The following is an 18,234-nucleotide window of genomic DNA, read 5'->3' on the forward strand; positions in this document are numbered from 1 at the left end:
TAAAAAAAAATAAAATAAATAATTAAAAAAAAAAACCAACAATGTCACTGCTGCTAGCTAGCATCACTACAGCTCTGAAATTTTAAACAGAAGAGTAAATTGAACAGAAACTTCTAGTAGTTTTTAAAGAAGAAAATCCATATGGAGTTTCTCCCTCTATGATCAGCTTGAGTTGGACAGCCTAACATTGCTACATGGCATTACACTACGAAACTTATGAAAATAACAGAATCCAGCCATCAATTATTATTAGATAATTGTTAGGTAGGCTGGACAGTTGCAAGAAAAACAAAGAGTAGCTTCAAAAAGGGGGACCACTCCACCTTGAAATTCTTTCAGTAGACTAGTAAATAATTTCTCTAAAACACCAGACCACCAGTAGGATTGGAAAAGTTTTGTTATCAGTCTATACAAAATAATAGGAATGTTCCTGACAGTTTTCTGTTTGGATCTGCAGAGAAGAGCACATTAGGGAAGATCCCAAATGAATGTTTAGCATCCTCCAGAATGAACAAGTTAAAAAAAAAAAAAAAAAAAAAGCTTTTCTCAGATTGTGGACTGCCTCAATACTTTTTGCTCTTCCAAGAGGAGCCCAGCATAGCACTTGTTAGGAAGACCTCTTCCTTTTTAATTAGAACTTCATGGGTTTGGCAGGTTGGCAGGGTTTACAAGCTGAGAGTTGATATTCTCCATCCTTTCCTTGGGTTGTGGATATCAAAATGGATCTGCTTAAAACATCTATTTTTTTTCTGAACTAGTGAATTTCTTGAAAATTTTATAATTCATGCTTTCTAAATTTATCCATAATTTTTCACCCTAGACAAGTTTGCAATAGAAACAGTGTTTTTTGTTTCATTTTTAACCAAAGAAAATGGTTAAGTTCTTCATGACAGACTTTGAAACATATACAAAAGCATAGAAATACAAAATACTCATCCTTGAGTAAATTAAAAAGCTAACCTTAGCTGCTCCAATGCCCTACATTATTTCACATCTTATCTACCTTTCCTTTGATAAGGATAAAATCTTCTCTTCCTTCTTCCATTTGTCTTTCATCAAAACTGTCATATCTTTTTATTTAGTAGGAATTAAGTTTTAACTAGAGAGAATTCTTTACCAGATATATTCTTTTTCCATTCTTTCAGTTTGCACTGGGGCTTTCCTCTTCCTTGGAAGTTTGTTCTGAAATCATGTTTACTCAAATGCATACCCTTTTGTTGCTTTAGTGACACTTTTGGAATATATAGTTTTTTCAAGATGGTTGTTAGTTTTTTTTAAACCACTTCTCAAAAGATTTCACTGTATACACATTTTATCATCCCCACCCCCAGGACTCATTCATATAAACTAGCTTTAGGCACACAGTGCTAATCCCTCTAGGCTTCCAGTGAATGGGGAGAGCTACGTCCCACCATAGAGCAATTTAATGTAAGAAACTTAGTGGGATATAAATCCATAAGGCTTCTTAGTGGAACTTGCTTTCCAAGAGCGCTTAATGCACGCTGGCAGTGATGAAAACTAGCAGCATAGTGGGCTGCATCAACAACACTAAAGCCAACAGGTTAAAGGAAGTGATTATTCTCTTTTATTCATTAGACCATGTCTGGAGTACTGTATTCAGTCTTGTTCCTCCTACCTCCTCTATCAGCTTAAATGGCATTAATAAACTTGAGACACCCCAGTGGTGAGCCACCAAGATGGTCAGGGCTAGACAGCTCACCCTGCATGAAGAAGTTGAGGGACCTGGGACTGTTCCTCTTGGAGAAGAGATGGCTTCTGGGGGAAAGACTGCTACCTACTGACAGGAAGACCAGGCAACGCACTAAAGTGTGTGGTGGGAGAAAGAAAGATAATGGTCATAAACTGAAATACGGGAAGATTTTACTGACCATACAGAAAAACATTTTCACTGTGAGGATGGCCCAGCATTGGAGCAGGCTGACCAGGGAGGTTGTACAGGCTCCGTTCCTGCAGGTTTTCTAGATCCAAATGAAAAATTCCTGAGGAACCTGACCTGACCTGACCTGATTGCTAACCCTACTCTAGACAGGCGGTAGAACTAGAAACCTCGGTAAGTCTTTTCTGGTCTGAATGATTTTATTACTTTTTGAAATTAAAAATAATAAATAAATAAAGGAAAAAAAAATAATCTCTGGTATCAATTCAAAAAAGTGAGAGCAAGCATTTTTAAACCCAAATATATTTTGTCTACTGTTAGTGTAAGTCGAGACATAACAGAAGTTAATGGCTATACTATGGAATAAAAATACTATAAATGGAATAGGAATAGTCCCATGTGTTTTATACATGCAAATAATATTTCAGGCTGATGTTGCTAACACTAGAGGGAACATCTTCCTTTTTGTGCTTTTGTTTTCCTTCCTGACATACCAGAGAATGTTGTACCTCCTTCCTAGAGTATGTTCTGTGGCACTGTCCTCTGTGTAACGCCAGGCTCAGAAATGTGTGGTGTAAAACCATTCATCTATATATATACATGGTATGGAGTATGAAAGATTGTAAGACACTAAAATCATGGAAAAATGAAGTAGAGAGGTAGTACAAGAAAAAAAAAAAAAAGAAAAAAAAACTATTTTAAACATATACTCATTTAAGAACATCAGGATCTGTGCCCAAGAATGGTCTGAGTGTTAAGGTGTGAATGTAAAGGATGGAAATGAAAATATAATGAAAAATTTCGTTACACTTATCTGACCTGACTGCCAGCTCTGCTTCTGGCTGAGAGGTTTGTGTAATCCTGAGAGCTATACTAGAGATCCTAATGAGGACAACACAGTTTGAGGGTCTCCTGGGAGAAAAAGACTACTCATAAAATATACAAAAAGTACAAGACCAGATGTCCTAGTAATGGAAGATAGAGGACAGTGTATTTTATATGGGTGCTCATCTAAAGGATAATATGATCACGACCGGTTAGCATTGCTAGTTAGAAAGAGATACTTAGGTTCAACAACAGCAACTAATAGCACTCATGGGTTAGAAGAATTAATCTAACCTAGTGTTTAGAAGAATCACAAAATCACAGAAAGGCAAAGGTTGGAAGGGACCTCTGAAGATCATCTAGTCCAACCCCCCTGCTGAGCAGGATCACCTAGAGTACATTGTGCAAGATGGCATCCAGGTGAGTTTTGAATATCTCCAGAAAAGGAGACTCCACAGCCTCTCTAGGCAAACTGTTCCAGTGTTCTGTCACCTGCACAGTAAAGAAATGCCCTCTCATATTCAGCGTCTCAAGAAGCCCAAGGACAAAGGATGCAGGGCACACAAGAATGATAATGGGAGAATCTGACTTACATATGAAAAAAAAAATGCCATAATGCGCCAAAATGTCCAACTGAAGCATTTTGATGGTTATAGAATCCAATTGTAACATCCTTCAGCCATTTCAGGGGACATTTCTTGAAAGGAAACTAATTGGAAAATAAATAATGAAGTGTTTGGCCCAGAGTGGTGTGAGATTGTAGTTAGCAATGCTGTCTCCAGCAATGAAAACATGAACACCAGTGGGCAATAATGTCTGAATTATGCTTTCTTTCTGTATAGCTCAGTTTTCAAACCTGGCAGTGCTATGCATATTATATCATATATATGAAATGTTAATATAGCATAGTGTGTCATATGCAACTTAATAGCATACAAAATGTGCTGAATAAAATGCAATGGAAAGTAATAATTTGATATTGTTCAGTGTTTAATATTTTAAGTATTTTAAGTCTATAGAAAGTCATCTATCAAGAATTTCTGTGCAGCTTTTCAGAGAATTCAGAAGTTTTATTCCTTGTTTAATACCATGGCAAGCAAACAGACAAAATAAACAAATAAATAAATAAATAAATAAAATAAAAGTGAGTGGTGATTTTGAGCAACCCCTTTTATCACAAAGTAAATATCTATCTTTTGAAGACACCTACTTTCTTATATAAAATAAATAATAAATAATAATTTAAAAAAAAAAACAACATTTATTTTTATAGCTCAAAACAAAAAACATAAGTTTTTTTCTCCCTCTTTTTTAGTGGTTTCGTTATTGCATGTTTCATAGGAAATAGGAAGTCTTACGAGGAGCAGCTGAGGGAGCTGGGATTGTTTAGCCTGGAGAAGAGGAAGCTCAGGAAGCACCTTATCACTCTCTATAGGTACCTTAAAGGAGGCTGTAGTGAGATGGGGACTGGTCTATTCTCCCATGGACACAGAGATAGGACGAGGGGAAATGAGCTAACATTGCCCCAGGGAAGGTTTCAGTTGGATATTAGGAAAACTTCTTTACTGAAAGGATTGTAAGACATTGGAATGGGCTGCCCAGGGAAGTGGCTGAGTCACCATCCCTGGAGGTCTTTAAAAGATGTTTAGGTGTTGAGCTTAGTGATATGGTTTAGTGGAGGACTTGTTAGTGTTAGGTCATAGGTTGGACTAGGTGATCTTGGAGGTCTCTTCCAATCTAAATGATTCTGTGGTTCTGTGTGAAATGATAAAAAACTTGCCTTACTAGATATCTCTGTTGGCAGGTATTTTGGATCCATTTGGGTAATGGAAAGCAATATCATGGATGTTGACTTCCTTTAGAATGGAATGGAACAGAATGGAACAGAATGGAACGGAATTGAATGGAATAGAATAGAAAAGAATAGAAAAATAGATTAGAATAGAATAGAATAGAATAGAATAGAATAGAACAGAACAGAACAGAACAGAACAGAACAGAACAGAACAGAATAGAAAGGCATTATACAAATGCCTTTTGAAAACTGACAGCCATGGGGCATCAACAACATCACTAGGAAGCCTGTTCCAGTGTTTGACCACCTCATGGTAAAGACATTTTTCCTAATGAAAAAAAATGGGTCTGAACCTCCCCAAGCATAGCTTTGTGCCATTCCCATGTGTCCCTGTCATTGTTTACCAGGGAGCAGATACAGGCACATCCCTCCCCATTTCACAGAATCGCAGAACGGTTGACGTTAGAAGGAACCGCTGGAGATCATCTGGTCCAACACCCTTACCAAGCAGGGTCACCCAGCGCACGTTGCACAGGATCACATCCAGGTGGGTTTTGAATATCTCCAAAGAAGGAGACTCCACAACTTCTCTGGGCAACCTTTTCCAGTGCTCTGTCACCCTTACAGTATATAAATGTTTCCTCACATCCAGCCAGAACTTCCTGTGTTTCAGTTTGTGCCTGTTGCCTCTTGTCCTCTTTCCCCTCCTCAGGAAACTGCAGAGAGCACTGAGGTCACCTCTCAGCCTCCTTTTCTCCAGACTGGACAACCCAAGTGTCTTCAGCCTCTCCTCACAAGACATGACTTTCTTTTATCAGCTTGTTACCCTCCTCTGGACACTTTTAAGTACCTCAATATCGTCTTTATATTGGGAAGTCCAGAACTGTACCCAGTATTCAAGGGGAGGCTGTACTGCTGCTGAATATAGTGGTAGAATCACTTTTGACTGGCTGGCTATGCCATGCTTAATGCACCCAAAATGAAGTTTGTATATTGCTTGGCTCCACCCGGATTCATACTCTTCAAAATGTTGTTTTAGAGACCTATTCCCCCACCTACTACATATGTGTATTTTTGTAGAATGAACAATGCAGAGAATTCATGAACTCAGAAGATCTTCAGAGTTCCTTTTGCTCAAACCCACATTCTGGTTGTTAGGAAAATGGTGAAAATACTTTGTCCAGTGCAAAGACCATAAACATTGATGTAAGTCCAGCTGTGGGCCCCTCCACATGACACCATACAAATTCTTTTGACACCAGCTGGCACAGACTTTTCAACGGCCTATTGGCCTCCATCCACCTCTTCTAGAACTGTAAGTGAGACTTCATTGTAGTACAAAGGCACCTTGTTTAAGAGTAGGAATACAGATCAGTCTGTTGTGGACGTCATTTCAGAGACCATGAATTTAATTATCAGTTTCTCCAAAGGAGACTGACTTCCTACATGAATGCAGTTATATTACTTGGGGTCAGGTTCTCAACTAAGTTATGTCAGTGAACAGTAGCTGAACAAAAGCATGCAAACAGCATGCAACTTCAGCAGCATTACAATAAATTTGGGAAGGAATGGAAGCCAACCCTGTGGTGGGTACCTGCATCAAAACCTGACCAAACAGAAGAAAAACTATTGACTAAAATTATGCAAAAGAAAGTGGAAGAGAAATTTAATATGATTCGAGTTGCCATGTGAAAATAAAATAGTTATCAGCAACTTACTGATAATAAATTAAATTATTTACCACTATTAAATAATTAACCATTTTTACTGATAATTCATTAAACAAAAATGTATTTGCCATGATTCATATCTGTACACTGATCTCTTTCTTGTAAATAACTGCTATATAATCTTAAATGCAGATTACAAACTTCTGGCGCTTTTTGGTGGGGAAAACATCTATATTTAATAAACTGTGGTAATTTCTGTTGAAATATTTGGGCACACATCACAAATTTCAAGTAACACAAGATGACTTGCAAATGTTATACCTTGAAGACGATATTCCCCTCTTCATGGTGTTTCTTGCATTTTGCCAGATATCACATGCTTGTATAAAACAGTAAGCCAATAGTTTATCCATTTGTATTGTGCTTGTGGACAATGAAAACCACCAAAAGAGTGAAGAATCTCAATTTGGATTAGAATACTATAGTTTAGGCCCGGATTTTATATTTTATCATTGAGTCACAATAACATTATAAATGATATGTTTTGCAGTCTATTGTGTCATTATTATTTATGTAGTATCATAAATGTACATCAAGTTATAAAACAATGACCCATAAACTGTAACTGGATCAAAATAGGACATAAGTAAATCCATGTATCTGGTGTGCTCTGAGCTTTGGAAAAATGTTATTAGAAATGTGATGTTAATGGGGAACCTGTGTTTTGGACAAACTGAATTAAACTAGCATACCTGAATTTTGTGGAAATCTGGATCCAGACCTCAGCTTTTGAGCTCTAGTCTGTCCTGCAATCAATTATGCAATACGTGGTTACCAGAGATAGTTTCAGGAAATCTCCTCTACTTTTCAGCTGTTTGCTTACTGCACAGATGAAGCATTAATCTTCTGGTAAGTTCCATTATTACAGTCTTTTCAGGAATGAGTGCTGAAATCACTGGCTGATGACACAAAGTGTTGAAATAAACAAGTATTAAATCATTAATAACTAAGCATAACAGTATCATCTTGGCAGCCTCTGGGGGGTTTGGAGCGGTATGGGATACAAGTGATGTCCTTTGGTTTCTGCTTGTGTTGACTCTAAATCTGGCCACTCTGAGGCAAGCTTGGCAGCTGCAACACCCACATGCCAGTTCTGGAATTAAATTTTCCAGCAGTTGGAAAAGGAGCTGGCACATTTTCTTGGCTGGTTCTAATAAAGTCATTTCTGGGCTAGGCCTATAACAACCTGTGGGACTGTTTAATGGCCAAGCTGCTGGTGGGCTATTTGTTTTAACACGTCCATTATCTTATGAAAGAATTTGTCTGTCTGTAATACGTCAGAAGATGAAGGCTGGTAAAAAGGCAAAATATACTGAATCTTCAAAATTCTTTATGGCTTTGAGGGAAAATAGGCACAGACAGTTTTAATCTATTTTTCTACAACACATTTTAAGTGAAGACATTTTATACTCTGTAAGATTAATAGGTCTCTAATGGAATGGTCCTGTAGCATTTGAAAGAACTGGAATCAAGTTTTCTACAGAAATATATTGTTTCTGTAGCATTTGCTAAAAATAGAAATTTATGTATAATTAGATGTTTAAAAATATTTTATCTTTTTATATAGTGGATAGGTTCTATGTAATAACTTCTTTTTTAAAAAAAGAAAAAACACTATTGAGAGGATACTGTCTGATATTATGTTTTCTATTGAAGTTTATCTATGTTTCCATAAATCTCTAACAGGACGGGCACTTGCATTTTTCCCCATTTGGAATACCACCAAAGCTTTCATCTAGTTAGAGGGAAGGGGATCCCTGTATCAAAACCAAATCGTTTGGGGAGGGGGGTTGGAAAGTCAGTGAGAGAGATGTTAAACTGGAGTAAATCATAATCATTTACTTTTACTAACTGGTAAAATCCTGGCTTAAATTTAGATAATGACAAAAGTAGTGAAAACAGCATTCTCTCCATTGTATTATGATCAGGATACTTGTGCCGTAGACTGTCTCAATCTATGATGTTTAAAAGTCTTCCTACAGACCAGATACAAGCATTTTGTATAAATATTTTAAAATATTTACTACAGAACAAAACCATATTGAAGTCATATTTTAAAATGTACTTTAAACTGACTTCAGACTTTGCATAGCCACTGATGTTTATTCTTTGATCTTACGCAGAAAAACTAAATCTTAAGCATTTTCCATCACCAGAGGTCAATTGAGCCATCCGTACAGTAAACGTCAGCTTTTGCCAAATCTCCAATTGCTTAATGGTGATAAAAGCAACAGAGAGGGCAGAGAAGGCCCATGAAACCCTGCGATTTCCCTGGAGGCCTTTCTTCTTAATGTTTATTTTCTCAGAGCTGCTGAGGAGCAAAGGACACAGCCTCCAAAGCAGCCTGACTCTGGAGATGCATGAGGAAGAAAATCCTGTCCTGCAGAAGAGCAGCCACATGATGATAGTGTTAGGCTGCCTTCTTGCTTGTCTGAGGGGTGACTGTATTGTTCCCATAAGATTGCCTATGTCTAGGCTGCTTGTTGGTGTTGTTTTTCCTCCTTAAGGTCCAGCTTCTGGAGTTGTAAGAAGGTGTTCTTATTTAAACAGAAGGAAGAATATTTCTAGTTCTAAAGAAGCAATGCTGAAAAACAAAATATTACACCAGTCTGGATAAGAAAACAGTTTTTTTTTTCTTCTTTCTGTGAATAAAAAAATATGATTTTGTTTGTGGTGTGACACAGTTTCTGAATCATTGAGGCCACAGGTACTGTATTGCCCCTCTACATTTCATTTATCCATGTGTATTGTAATTCTCAGTGTAGGTTTAGAGCAAAAAAAGCTTTGATTCTGCAAGAACCTTCATGCTGGTATTATTGGATTTGTCTGGTATGGAACAGGATCTCAAGGCCTTTATGATCAGTTTTCAGTATCTTCTTCCCAGATTCACTCAACCCCTATAAAATACATATACCAGATATTTCTAACTGAAAAAACAAAAACAAAAACAAAAACAAGTCAGCCCTGTAGGAAATCCCATTTTTTGTTTGTTTGTTTGTTTGTTTTTCCCCACACAAATTAGGTCAACATTTTGAATATATATATATTTTAATATATATAAATTTACATAGATGTATCAAGGTGGTGGAAGTCAGGCTGAATTTAAACAATATCCACATGAGCCACCTGAGTGCCTCAGAAGAGCCATAATTTTGGTAATCTGTGGTCATATTCTTATACGTATTTCAGCCTACCTGTCTAAATTGTATTTTTGATAGAGCACATCCTTTGGTATTTTTGTGCCACTTTCAGAAATTATTCTTCCATGGACCAAAAAGTTCTGGAGAACTAAAGTTTCTCTTAAGTAGTACTTTAGCTACACTGTGATACAAAATTCCAAGGATAAGCAGGGATTCACCTTCCTGTAATAAAATTCTTACCCCTATCAGTCTTAACATAAAAACTGTTACTGTTTATTAGTTCTATTGCAACTATGTGTAATGAATCCTAAACAGCATTAAAATCCTGATGTACAAGGTACAATCAAATAATGTATAGTCTTAATAGACCTATATACCCACAATGTTGGTATCTCACCAGAAGCTGGTTTTAAGAAGGATAGAAAATGTAAAAATAGGCTGACTGAAAATATGGATGAGAATCTCTTCCCAAGCGTGAGGGGAAGTGGGAGAGGGTGCAGAGGCGTTTGTGAGATGATGATAAGAACTGGCACCATTAGTGAAGTGATAGTGGAAGTTGACTGAACAATTCGACATTAGATTTGATAGGGGGTGTACCAAGGATAAGCCCAAGGCCAAGTGTTTGTGAAGAGAGTGGGAAATGGCTCAGGCTGGAGCAATGCAGAATCTTTAGTTAGATTTGTTATAAATTTACTGAAAAAATGCATTTCCTATAATTTGTATGCAGTTTACATATATTGAATAGTAAAGGAAATATCAGAGGAAAATAAGGTGCAGGATTTTTATCAAAGAGTTTATAGACAAGCAATATTGGCATGGTCACAAAATACCTCATTTCAATTCTCTCCTGCATCTGGAGATTTTAATCATACTATCACACTATCTGAGACATTGACAATATGACAACCTATTAGATAATTTAAGCTGTATTCCTCATGGCAATAACACAGTTCTAGCTGACAAGAATAATTAAATATATCCTAGAGTACAGATCAAAACTTCCTAGGTACATGGCTAATCACTGGGTCAGTAAGTCATTTTCATACTCTTGTTCTCTGTCTTCACAAACATTTTAATATACACAGTGATTTAGCTCCATCATGAGTGATTTCAGCCTCAGTGAATTTTACTTATTAGGGAAGATACCCAGCTGCTTGCTGGTGACTTCAAATCCACCCACTTCCAGTTTCAAAATACTATGCCTTCCTCCCACCTCTGTAGGTTGTAGTTGTATAAGATGAAGTATATTTCTGGAAGTAGTAAAAGATAGCTTCTAAAGCCCTAAATCAAACTACAGAATTGAGACTTAGTCTCAGATATCTTGGCTATATTCTCTAGTCCTCTGCTACTGCATAAGAGAAGATTAGTATCACATCCTCCCATGGAGTTTGGTGAATTCAGCCCTCATAGAAATGTCAAAAGTGATTTCTTTCTGTCTGAAATAAGCCCACCACACTAAACAGAGATACTTTTTATTTTATTATTTCATATATTTTACTTTATTTTATTTTAATTATTTTATTTTATTTTATTTTTAATTTATTTATTTATTTTATGTGTTAAGATATATAAAACCATTCAATTTGGCTTTGATCTCAGTTGGATGAGAAACAGGTTGCACAGAGAGTCCTTGGAAATTTTCAAGACCTTATTGAATAAAGTTCTCAGCAGCCTGGTCTGACCTAATTCCTGACTTTGCTGTGAGCAGAAAATTTTACTGGAGAACTCCTGTGGCCCTTTGCAGCCTGAATTATCCTAGGATTCTATGATCTTATGTTCAGTCAAATTTAATGATTTTATTGAGTTAGTCAGACTAGAAAAATCAATACTGTACAGAAGACTTTAATATATTCTTATTACTGATATTCCTGTGTGAATTCATCAAAATTTAGTCTCCTCTGAAGTAATTCAGAAGATACTCAGATGTTTCACCATTTTCATTTCATTTCATTTCAATTAATTTATTTATTTACTTCCCTCCATACCAGATAGACCAGATGCCTGAGAAAAAAAGATCTATGAGCTCTAGCACTACTGGTGGATATCTGAATGGTACAAATGAGATCACCAGCATCACAGAATATTAAGGAAGCTTTCTACCAAATTTTGATTCTTGAGAAAAAAAAATAAAATAAAAATGAATCTCTATTTAAAGTCTTGTAAAATATAAATTTTCACACAGTATTCCTATAAATATAAAAACACAAAGCTAACGAAGTTTGTTTCATTTAAACATTCATAAAATTAAATTTAAATCAATACTAAAAAAAAAAAAAGTCCTCAAAACTTCCACCCATTTGTAACTTTTAAAAACAAAGCCTTAGAACATTTATCATAGAAAGCTGTAAGAAAATGGCTGAATGCCATTCCCAAGTGATCAAGTGATATGAAGTCATACAAGTTTATTACCACTGACTTCAGCTACTATTATGTTACACTTTCAAAGTGTTCTGAGATGAATATGACAAAAAAAAAAAAAAAAAGTGTTTTCTTCCTTTTCCAGGATGCAATTTGTGGTCTGGATACTCCTCTGTGATAAATTCCTGTAAACTCAGAGAGTTTTAGGGCAGAAGAAACATTAACTCAGCTAATCTAAACCTCATATGTAACTAAATTATAACATTGATCCATTTATACTTACATGAAATACAATTTTTATGTTTAATTAATGCATTCTTTCCAGAAAGACATGATCTGAAGGTGTTGGGAAATAAAACATCTTCTCTTTTTGTGGATCTATAAAAAAGTTGGTCAGGTGATTCTGTGCTTATTTAATCTATGTTTCTTTCCCAGTTACTTTCCACTTACAGTACAAGTTTTTTGTTTGCCGTCTTTCTTCTATATAAATCTTATAGACCTGGGCTTCCTTGTTAATTTAGGATAATTTTCGCACTATTCTGTAATTATCTCCCAAGCCCTAACAGTCTTCTTGAACTTTGTAATGAATAAGGCTCAAGAGCAGCTGTCTTTGAAAGAATTACTATGCAAGTCAAAGATGAAATAATGCATCTATTAGAAAACTCACTACAATGCCAGAAACAAAGAGAAATGAACTTGAACAGTACTTTGCGTAGTTTCTACATGGAATTAAGTGTTAAGATAATAAGTACCCTTTGGTTTTGGTCTAATGATGAGAACTAATTTGTCCAGTCACCTCTGACAAAGCACTATCCATATATTTTTGAACTCATGTATCCTTATTTTGTTGTTGTGCTTGCTCATGGCTACAACTGCACTTACATTTTTATCAAGAACACAATGGACAGTTCTTTGGTCCTTGTATGCCTAAAATATTTTTACCTAAATAAATAAATAGTTTCTTCCCACTGTGCCATTTCACAAAGACTATGTTCTTCTGTGACTCTTGGGACTCCCATTCTTTCTTAGTATCAGTGTGCCAGAGTTTAGCTTCATGGTGACGCAAAACATCTGTTCTGTTGGAAAAACATGTGCAACTAGCTGCCGCATTTTCTTCTGATAGCCTGTGCTCAATATCTTGGTGAAAATGTTCTCATATCACATCTCCAAAGGAACTGTACAGACAAACCAAAATGCCCAGGACAGCAGCATGAAAAAGACATAGGGAAATACCCCTGAGGATATCATTCCTTTTCATCCAGTAGCTTCCTAGTTGTATCAGGAATTCCACTTTGATTCCATCCATCTGTGGAATATGGTACTGCTATATGCTGTATGGTACTGCCTATCTGCATTTGAATTTTCAAGCTATTTCAGGACAGATTCAGTTGAATAATTTGCAACTATTAACAAGGATCATAGGAAGAATACCATTAAGTCAGACAAATAATTACATTTTTCATTAACTGAAAAAATGTTGTGAAGAACAGTCTTAATCTGTATTAAGAAAAAAAAAAAAAAAAACCCACTATTTTCATACTAAAAAGACAAAAAAAAAAGTGAAGGACAAACTTGATTTTAAGCAAATATTTGATTTGATCTGAAGTCAAAAATGTCATTTAATTTCTAGGAAATTCTTTCTGAATGGTTTCATTTAATGTGAGAAAATGTTTAAAAATGTTTTATTTATTCAAAAATATTATCAACTACTTATTATCTTACCAAATAAATTCAGCAAAACTAAGACAAATCCATGAAAGGTTTTCATTGTCCAAGATCTGTATTGCAGTAAATAAACTATCCAAAAGAACAACAAATACTTGTAGTTACTAAAGAGGTCTTTGTAAAAGACTTTTTTTTTTTTTTTCTCTCTCTGTAGAGTAAACAAATCAGTTTAGTCTGATAGTTTCTGATTATTTCTAAAAGAAGCAGAAATTTACATTTTATGAACTTTCCTAACTAACTGGGAGTCATTTCATGTTATGGATAAGACAGAGCTATCTAGAACTTAAGGAGATAAAATACTATTTGATTTCAGATAAGCTTCACTCTACAGATCTCTGAAGAATTTGAATGTCATAGTGACGCTTGCTAAAGAAACAACTAGGATAGATAAAAACCAATTACTCCCAGAAAATCATCCATTTATTTAATGTCAATAACAAAATGTAGATTCCCATCTCAAAAAAATTCTATGTGGAATATTGCTAAAATGCATGAAACCCAACTACTTATTATGAATGCAATGCAACCAAGATAGAAAACAATAGGTGGCAATATCTCCTAACAAGCCTAATATGCAAAGTTCAATGCCATGTGCAATCTGCTGCCATATCCACTATCAATACTTTCCCTCTGAGTCACATGTAAGTACTGAGAACAGAGATTTAGCATGTCCACAGAACACAATGTACATCCAAGAGAACGGCATGTTTTCAACCCTATGGAAGGATGTACGTCACCAAGCTCCACTGAAAGTCATTGGTGTCTCATTCAAACAGGAGCAACCCTTGAGCATTTGAGATCTATGGCAGGCAGGAATTTGACATTTGTTTGTTTTAAATAAGCGTTGTGCTGTTATGCCACTCTGTTAAGCTGCAGAACCACAACATGGTCTCTAGTTTGCTCACTTAAATGAAATAGTAAATGAAATCATTTTATGTAAAGAGCTAATTTATCCCAGAACTGTTTCTAAGTTACTTTCTTTCTGGCCTTCATGTTTATTTCAGCTGACTGACTCATATGGCAATGGAGAGACCAGAGCGATTCACTCAGTGCTAGTAATAGCAGAGAGATCCTGTGTAAATTAGGAATTGTTGCATGAAGCAACAGTACTGAAGCTGGGCATGCAGCTGGAGAAAGTATTTCATCTGAGTCTGAAGAACTAGGACAAGCTTTGCTGGATGGCAGATATGAGAGCTTATGACTGTTGCAATGTGATTCAAAAGGTATAGATTGTATTGGCAAGGCATTATGAAAGACACAGAGAGTTCAGATGTTATCAAACCCAAGTTTTGTTCATGGTCTGGTCACTGAGCCACTCTTTTTGAGACATCCCATATATATTTTTTTCTGGTATATTTTGAATGTGAGCCCTCTGGGGCTGGGTTTGGGGTTTGCTCTCCCTTAGTACATTCCTGCATAGGAATTTCTGCAAAAGGCTCCTGATTTTGGCAGAAGTTCCTATTAACTCCTGGGAAGCAGCTCAGGAAACCTCATTGTCATTGTGATGCTAGAATGCAGGATCTTTCCTGAAACATTAGTTAAATATAGAAGAACAAATACCATGTCTCATCTTCATTTCCTGGAAGCACTCTGCTATTCAATAGGTTCTTCACCTAAAGTCACTAAAGTGACTATGCAAAGAACACTGTAGACAGGAAATCAGATAGTTCCCTCTGGATTTTTCATGTTAATATAAACATGGAGTAAGGAATCACGGAGAGCAGTACTACCCCTTTTCAATTTAACTTTTCTGATACAATTTAACTTTTCTGATTTTCTGATAACCTGATACAGCACTTTTTGGGGAGGGAAGGAATGTGTGCTAAGGAAAGGAAGGAATCTGGTCACGTGGATTGCCTTCTAGGTTAAAGGGTGTAGAAATATCCATGCACATACACACATATATGTATGAACTTGTGTCTGCACCTTTGAATCAGGTACCTAATACACTTTCAGAAACAAAGGGGTCTTCTAGCATGATCGAACTCTTTGTGTTTAACTGGCTGGTTTAGAAAAAAAAAAATCTGTTTAAAATGCAGCTGTTTGCAAGCTATGCTTGCTGAGCTGACTAATTCTCCATGACACTTCAGGGAGTGTGATGAGAGTTAAACCCTGTATCTCAGTACCACTGTCCTCCTGTCTTTTATAGTTGTTTGCTCACTGACATGATCTCTGTTATAGAAAAGTTATATCTGAACAAAGATATAAACCCTGGTTTTCAAAATTTAACATAGCTAATGAACTCCCTTTTTGAGTCTGAGCTTTGCATTACCATTTGTTATTATTTTTCCCTCTCTCTTTAAAACATACTCCCGAGTGCAATATGAGATTGAAGGATGGGCTTTCCAGGAGCATTCATCAATAGTCTTGCAAGTTAACTTCCAACTAATTAACTCAGACCAGCATTCAGTGCTTGTATAAATCCACTCATATGGTTAATTTTTTACCTAAAATGAAATTATTTAGGTTGTAAGGTGGTTGTAGTAAAGACCCTCTCAAGATAGACATTTTAGTTTATCTAAATTATTACATGGTGATAATACAGCCACAGCAGGTGTGTTATTTTCAGGTCTGAAAATCACAAACTGCTTTTCACTTCTGCTCTGTTGATACTTACCTGATGCAACAACTTAAGTCCAGTTTTTCCTCTTCCCTTTTTTTCTGACAAAAGCTGGCACATCATTTCAAAATAACTAGTAGTGTACCGAGAGTAATTTTATAGAATTAGAAAAGGGGAAAATTAGTTTAAAATATGCATATATTTGTTACTTTAAATTTCTAAAATAATGTTTATGGTGTATATGTGGAAAAATACTCTTCTTCCACAGAGAAATGATCAACAGATTAAGAATACACTTTAAAAGAACAGATACAGAAAATAATGGAATGCTTAGATTCCTGTATTGTGGAGGAGACTGGATTAGAAGAAGGTAGTAGCACCACAATGTTTTAAAATGACTGTAACTTTTGCCTACTTCACTGTCACTGTGAACAATCTTGAGAAATATAGTAGAAGGCTCATTCTCAGTGTTTCTACTGTGTCAGCTGCTAATGTTAAATAAAACTGAGCTACATACAAGTGAGTGAAGATGAGATTATTCTGTAGGTTGCCATACATCTGACAGCTTTAACCCAGCTAGTAAGAATTTGATGGAGATCCTGAGAAAGAACCATTGCTCCTAACCCTTGTACCAGACAACATTTTCATTGCAAGTGCTACCCTTGCTAGCTATATTAAAGTTAGCATCTCAGTGTCTGGCCTATAATTATAACCAGACCCCCATCTGATTACCCAGGAGTATCTCAAGAGTGGCTTCATTAGCGAAAACAGGCTGTTCTGTGTCCTTGGGACAAGTGCAGGAGAAATACTGCCTTTGGTCTCCATTTAGAGGCCTGACAGAGCTTGGGCAAAAACTGCAATTAATTCATGTCTTTTGTGGTATGAGAAGGGAAGAAAGATCCCCTGAAAAGAGTAGCATGATGATAAATCTCTTTTTTTATTATTATATATATATATCATATGTATTTTTTCATATCATTATCTACTTCATATCTTTAGGCAATACCTAATAGAGGTAAGTAGAAATGTGTTGAATGAGGTGTTCACTTCTCAGTTGGATCAAACCTAGATTGGGTGACCAGCTCTCTTAAGCTCCTTTAAAAAAACAGCTTTTGGGTTTGTTGGGAAAGTTGCTGTTCACTTCAAACAAGAAAAGGAAATGGGCCTGCAGGGGTTTCATGGGGTGGGGACATAATGAAGGAAATTGAAAACCAAATGCTTTTCTTTCTGTGACTTCACAAACATTTGTTAGATATTAAATTAACATCATATTTGGTTTTGCAGGCTGGATCCCACATTAGTAGCTTCAGTTGCTAAATATGTAAAATCTGAATAGTTACTACTTTTTTAATCAGCAAAATTGTTAACTGTGTTCTGTTGGTGTTGGTTTATGGAGGCCCCAAATATCCAATGTCCTGCCAATTTTGTTTTCTATTTTGGCTGATTAATTCAGATACAGAAAGGGGATTAGCTTTCTTGTTCATCATGAATTGTTGGTGTAATATTGAGTATTGGTGCTATCCTCAATCATGTGCAGACTGCAAGCACTCACAGGAACCCTATTAGAACTTATTACCCTTCATCATAAAACTTTTTTTCTTTTTTCACAGTTACTCCTCTCACCTAGGGCAATGAAGCAGATCCACAATTGACAGTGCATGCCAGTCCCCACCCAGTTGGTCCAGAGTGAAAAGGGGTCACTGGGCTCTACTTCTGAATCTCTAAGAGATAGATTGTGGGTTTTGTTTCCTTTTTTAGCTCTATCTCCATGATTTATGAAATAATTATGTCAGCTTTCTACAATATAGAAATTCATTACAGATTAACACTCAACTATCGGATCCAAATGGGGGAAAGGCGAACAGTAAATGCTGCCTAACTTGGAGAAATATCTAAAGAACTGTGCCTTTAGAGAAGGTTAGAAACCTGTAACTCTTGCCAGCAAAGAGCCTGCTGTAATTTGTTAAAAAGAGGGGGTTGCTTTTATTTATTGCAAACTAGAGCTTACTCTTTGTTAGTTCTCCTTTTCTTTGAGGTCTGTTTCTGAAGCCAAAGGAACAGGGTTATTTTCTTTCCTTCAATGTACGTATAATTGTATACCAAAATATCTTTGTCCCTCACCACCCATTGATTTGTGCACTTGAGCTTCAAATAACAAGGCTCCCTATAAATACAAGCTCTGAAGAAAATGAAAAACATACTTT

The sequence above is a fragment of the Anser cygnoides genome, chromosome 3, assembly GCF_040182565.1.
Source record: "Anser cygnoides isolate HZ-2024a breed goose chromosome 3, Taihu_goose_T2T_genome, whole genome shotgun sequence".
Classification (NCBI taxonomy): domain Eukaryota; kingdom Metazoa; phylum Chordata; class Aves; order Anseriformes; family Anatidae; genus Anser; species Anser cygnoides.